Source organism: Gouania willdenowi, chromosome 5 (genome assembly GCF_900634775.1).
Source record: "Gouania willdenowi chromosome 5, fGouWil2.1, whole genome shotgun sequence".
Lineage (NCBI taxonomy): Eukaryota > Metazoa > Chordata > Actinopteri > Blenniiformes > Gobiesocidae > Gouania > Gouania willdenowi.
The window spans coordinates 28632787-28639292 of NC_041048.1; positions in this window are offsets into that span (position 1 = coordinate 28632787).

The following is a 6506-nucleotide window of genomic DNA, read 5'->3' on the forward strand; positions in this document are numbered from 1 at the left end:
TTTTTCAGATTTTTACAATTGATAGCACTTTTATTTGATTTTATGTTAAAATCATTGTGAAATTTGGGAAATTTAATAAACATTGACATTTTCTATCTTTGACCTGGTTTGATTCTGGATTGATAACAGTAGTTTAAAAAAAAAATGTTGACAAATACTTTTGTACTTATACTTTTTCACTTTTTAACAGAAATTTAAGCAGAAACCAAGAAGTTAAACCAAGATTTAACCCCGGGAACTCCTGCTCCTGGAGCAATGATAAGCTTTATGCATTTAACATTCAGTCTCTAACACACTCTCACACTCGCTCACTCAGTAGGAGGTGGGGGGTAGCTAGCTAACAGTTCTGTCAACCCTCACGCTACTCATAATCCAAGGGTGTGCATCCATTATTTTTGACTTTTTTGGTGATTACGTTTCAAAAATGTTATTTTAAACTAAACGCGGGTTAAACCAAAAGGGACTTGCGAGGTGGGAGGAGCGTCTGAGCGCACGGACTACTATTACTATTCTACAGATCACTTTTGGTTGTATCATGCCAAAAAATTGACGTGCAGAAAAAGAGCGGAAACGTGAGGCAATGCGCCAGACATGTGATGCTGAGTCACCTGAAGTCCAAAATGCCCACCTGGCTAGCAACGCTGCGCGCGGGGCAACACGCCGTGCAGTAGAAACAGGGGAAGAATGGAAAAATCGCCTGGCAAGCACAGCTGCACGCGACGCAACACGTCTTGCAGCTCAAACAGGTGAAGAACGGCATAATTACCTGGCCAGCAACGCTGCGTGTGATGCAAGATGTCGTGCAGCAGAAAAAGGTGAAGAACGGATTAATCGCCTGGCCAGTAACGTTGCACGTGATACAACACGCCTTGCAGAAGAGACGAGTGAAGAACGGAATAATGGCTTGGCGAGCAACGCTGCGCGCGAGGTAACACGCCTTGCAGCAGAGACGACTGAAGAACGGAATAATGGCTTGGCGAGCAACGCTGTGTGCGAGGTAACACGCCATGCAGCAGAAACACCTCAGCAGCAGGAGGACCGACCAGCAAGAGATGCCCTGTGCCATCAAGAAATGTGTCATGCACACGTAGAACAGGCACGCAAAGACAATTGCAACCTTGCTCGGTGTGATGACATAGACTTTTTTAAAGAGGAGATTCATGGTGATTTCACACACACACACACACTCAGTGTCCTACGTGCATACACTGCAATGCCTATGTATGGAAAGAAGAGAGGAAAGGATTTTGTTGCTTGTCTGGAAAAATAGGCCTTACATACAATCCCACTAATCCTAAACCTGGCTCAATCCCACCACAGCCTCCAAATGCTATCAAGGACCTTTTCATGAATCAAAACTTTGTTAAACAAGCTAAATACAACAATACATTGGCAATGGCAACCATTGGCATAAAAGAGATTGCTATTCCTGGTTTCAACCCAGGCATACTAATACATTGCCGGCCCCCTTCCTGAACATGGTCAAATGCCCAACTTTGCTCAGATTTCCTTTCATGATCCTTCCCATGAAGTGGAATTACTCTGTACTCATGCCTCAAACAGTGATCTGAATGAAGAATTCTTGCTCAGAGCACAAGAGGCCATTCACAGGTGCAACCCATATGTACAACAGCTCAAGTCAGCAATTGAGTACATGAACCAAAATGACACTGCTGATGATCTGAGAATTGTCTTAACAGCTCACTCTCACCGTCGTGATCTTCACCGTGGCACTGTGAATCTTCCGTCACTGGACAGCGATGTTGCAGTCATTGCTCCAGGAACCACTCCTACTGAGCAATTTGGAAAGCTGGCTGTCACTCTTCACCTCAGAGGAGGACAACTTCAGAAAATTGATGCCATTCATCCAGCATATGATCCGCTGTCATATGTGCTTCTTCTGCCACAGGTCTCTCAAGGATACCACACTGAACTGATAGGTGTCACCCCAACAAACCTTTACCAATTCCACCTTCAAGTGCGCAACACTGATCATCACTTTAATTTGCTGCATTGTGGTGGAAAACTCACAACAGTATGTATGTGACATGATGGCTAAAATTTAATCACACCGTCTCAACTGGATTCGCCACAACCAGAAATCTATCAAGGCAGAAAAATACAATGTCATTGTTGATGCCCTGAGTAGTGACACTGAGATCATATGAACATATGATTCACGGCCCATGTGGACAATGGAATCGTAACAGTCCATGCATGGTTGACAGAAAGTGTTCAAAGAACTACCCCAAACAGTTGAGACAAGCTTCTCAGACAACTCTTACCTATTGTACAGAAGACGAGCTGAAGAAGCACCTGGCTCTCCCATCTTAAAGACGATCAGAGGGGGCATAAATGTGTCCGTCAATAATGAGTGGGTTGTGCCATACAATCCATACCTCCTGCTCCGATACAAAGTAGACATTAACCTTGAAATTGTCTGTGCTGTCTCCAGTTACAAGTATTTGTACAAATACTTGGAGAAGGGTCCAGATCAATGTCTTGTGAGGTTGGATGTGGCTGACCGTGAACAACTGAGATATGATGAGGTGACGTGCTATGAGTTAGGTTGGTACATCACTGCATCTGAGGCCTACTGGCGAATCTTTGAATTCCCCATCCAACAAAAAAAAAAAACGCCCGTAAAAACGCTGCCAATTAATTTAGAGAATGAACAGGTCATCACGTTCAATGATGACGGCGCTGTCCACAACTTACTGGACGCCGGACCACCTGCAACTACACTGACTGCCTTTTTTAAAGCAATGTCTCTACATCCACACATGCGACACATTGTGTACCCAGATGTATTTCAACACTTCACATACACAGGTAAGACATTTCAATTGCGAAAAAAAGACTAAATTCCCACGATTATCTCATGGCCGACACCGTTGGACGCATTCCAATGATTGCCTTCAACTCACACTGCTGAACTGTTCTATCTCCGCATCCTTTCATACCATATCCCAGGACCTACGTCCTTCACAGACCTCCGTAAAGTTGGAGATGTGGTCATGGACACCTTTATGGCTGCCTGCATTGCGTATGACATTGTTGACAATGACCAGGAAGTGGATTCTGTTATGGAGGAAGCAGCAAATGTGACCTTTGGCCCAGCACTACGTGAAGTATTTGCCACCATGCTCATGTTTGTGCTTAGAGGACAGCACTAGCAGTTTTGGGAAAGGCACAAACGTGTTCATGCACAGGATTGCAATGAAATGAGCCAAATGAGAACATTCTGAATGAAGTGCTACTCGACCTCAAGGACCACATTGAAAGACATGGTTTCACACTGAGTGGAAACTTTGGACTCCCTGAGCCTAATCCACTTCATGATCAAAATCAGACTCCCCACATCATCCAGCATGAGACAGAGCACAACATGGAGGAACTTCACGCTCAAATTACTCAAACAGAAAACGCATTTAATCCCGAGCAGCAAAGTGTTGTCAAAACCGTGATAGAGAGCGTGGAACAGGGACTTGGAAAGATGATCACGCTTGATGCAAGTGGTGGGACAGGAAAAACCTTTGTATTGTGCCACATCCTGAACAAAGTCCGTTCAAAAGGCAAAGTGGCTCTTGCAATAGAGTGGCATCGCAGCAACCCTACTGCCAAAAAGCACCACCTTTCACAGTAGAACAAAATGTCCTCTCATTCTCACTGATGAATCCACTTGCGCTGTCAGTGAACATGACAACACTGCCACACTCATTAGGATGGCACATCTCATGGTTGTGGATGAAGTGACGATGATAGATTGCTGTGCATTAGAAGCAGCAGACCATACATTTCGGTGGCTTCGTATATCAGACAAACCATTTGGTGGCATCACAATGGTCTTTGGTGGCGACTGGAGGCAAATACTGATCGTTGTGTCACACGGTAGCCGAACCGAGATCATAGGACGGTGTTGCAAGAGCTCATACCTATGGAAAAATGTTGAAACTCTCAGTCTAACAATGAACATGAGAATCTCTCAAGCTACAGAACATCAACAAGCTGAAGAAAACTTTGCCAAATTCCTCTTAGACCTTGGCGAGGCAAAAATTCCAATAGTTCCAGAGGAAGGTGAATTCACAATTACACTCAATGACACACTGATCATTTCTGGTGACAAATTAAAAGACACTGTAAATTGGGTGTATGAACACATGCTGGCCAACATTTCCTGTCCAACGTGGCTATGTGAACGTGTCATATTATGCCCAACTAACTCTGAAGTCGACACAGTAAATGAGTACATGACCAAGATCTTTCCAGGAGGAGAACACGTTTGCAACAGTGTTGACACAGCAGATTCTGAGGGTCATCATATGTACCCAACTGAGTTTTTAAACACACTCTGCCCTTCCGGAATGCCTCCTCATCGCATTTCTTTAAAAGTTGGAATGGTGATCATGCTACTGCGAAACTTTGACCAACAAAATGGACATTGCACACTCTTAATTCCACGAATCACACTCATACCATCTGACAACATCTTCCCATTCACCTTAAGACGCAAACAATTTCCATTGAGACCTTGCTTTGCCATGACTGTGAATAAGTCACAGGGTCAATCTTTGCAACGTGTTGGTGTTTTCAGCACAAGAGATTTCTTCAGCCATGGACAATTTTATGTTGCCACCAGCAGAGTAGGAAGATCAAACAGACTTCGTATACTTGCTCTAGACGAAGAAACTAAGAAAAAGCGACACTTTTTAAGCAATGTTGTATATACTGAAGTACTGACTCAGTAAACCACTGTCTCATGCTCAATCAGCAGTTGGGGGGAGGCTGGAAGCAGTGAGAGGTCCAAACAGACCCAGTTGTGGTGAAGCCCAAACAGGAACCCACTTCTGACCTGGCTTACAGTTCTCTTAAACCTCATACTACACAGAATCTGAGGGTGTGCTTCCATTATTTTTAACTTCTTTAGTAATTATGTTTAAAAACGTTTTTGATTTTGAAATCAACACAAATTAGACTAAACGAGACATGAGGGGGGAGGAGCGTATGAGCTGCACGCACACTGATACTACGTACTATTACTACTAAGAACTAACACACTAACAAACTATCCTCTAACATGGTGTGGTGGTGGGAATCCAGCCACAAAAGGACTCACTCAGTGTGTTCCTGTGTGCCAGTCCCAAGCCTGGATAACCCACCAGTGTGGTCACCACTGTGTCTCTTCTCTATGGTCGTATGTTGGATGTACATGACATTGTTTGTGTGTAATTAATTTTCCCACTGGATTTTGTGTTTTTCCTTGTCGAGGTAGGGTCTAAAGACGGGATGCTCTGGTACATTTAATATTCATTTACCTAAGTCCAGCAAACATTGGTGCAACCTTTATCTATGTATCATGTTCATGTCCCATAGAATTAAAACAGGGAAATCACACTATTTTATTTTGCCCCCACAAATATACATCTTCATAACACTACAGAGTATGTACACCTCTTTGTACATCCAACCTTCAAACACATACTCATTTGACCATAATTAACAACTCTACTTAAGCTCCTCCCACTGTATGAATACATACTTCCGACGGGCACTTTACTAGCAACCAAAAACAGTTATACAAAAAATGCACAAAAAGATACACATGACTCCAAAAGACAGTTACAGAAAAATACAACTAAAATATGAAAATGACTCAATACACAAAACTAAATATTTAGAAATTAACAAAAATTCACAAAATGACTCCAGAATCACAGTACAATGGCAACAAAAAACTATAATTATACAAAGAATGCACGAAAACACAACAAAAAGATACGCAAATACACATTACTCCAAAAAACATACATCACAGAACAATACACAAAATATAAAAGTGAGTAAAAAAAAAACAACAAACATGAATCATGTTTATGTCCCATAGAATTAATCCATAACACTACAGAGTATGTACACCTCTTTGTATATCCAACCTTCAAACATATTCTCATTTGGCCATAATTAACTCTACTTAAGCTCCCACATGAATGCATACTTCCGACGGGCACTGTACTAGTTAAGGTAAATTACAGGATACAGAAAGAAGATGGTAAGCAAGTATAAATATGATTGATGATGATTGGAAATATTTGGAGCCAATAACAAGCATTTTATTTGCTTTTTTCTGTTCCTGCATTCTAAACTCATAGAGGCCGCAGTTCTGATCCCAAATGCCACCCTCTCCGTGTGTGGGAAATCACTTCAAAAGAAAAAGGGAATTTGAATCCATAAATAAGAAAAATGAAAGGAGCTCCCCTCCATCCCCTTTCTTTTAATTGCACCTCATACATTCACTAAACACACACATTCACACAGGTGTAGCCCAATGTACATTTACTGTTGGTTATTAGGTTTTGGGCTGAGATTAGTCCTAGGTTCAAGTGTGAGTTGGGAATTATTACTACGATGTGCAGAAAATAGACAGACCATTTGCTGTTTATAAAAATAAGTACCATGGATTTATTAAATAAAAAACAATAATAATAACCAAAATTAGTCTCAAAACA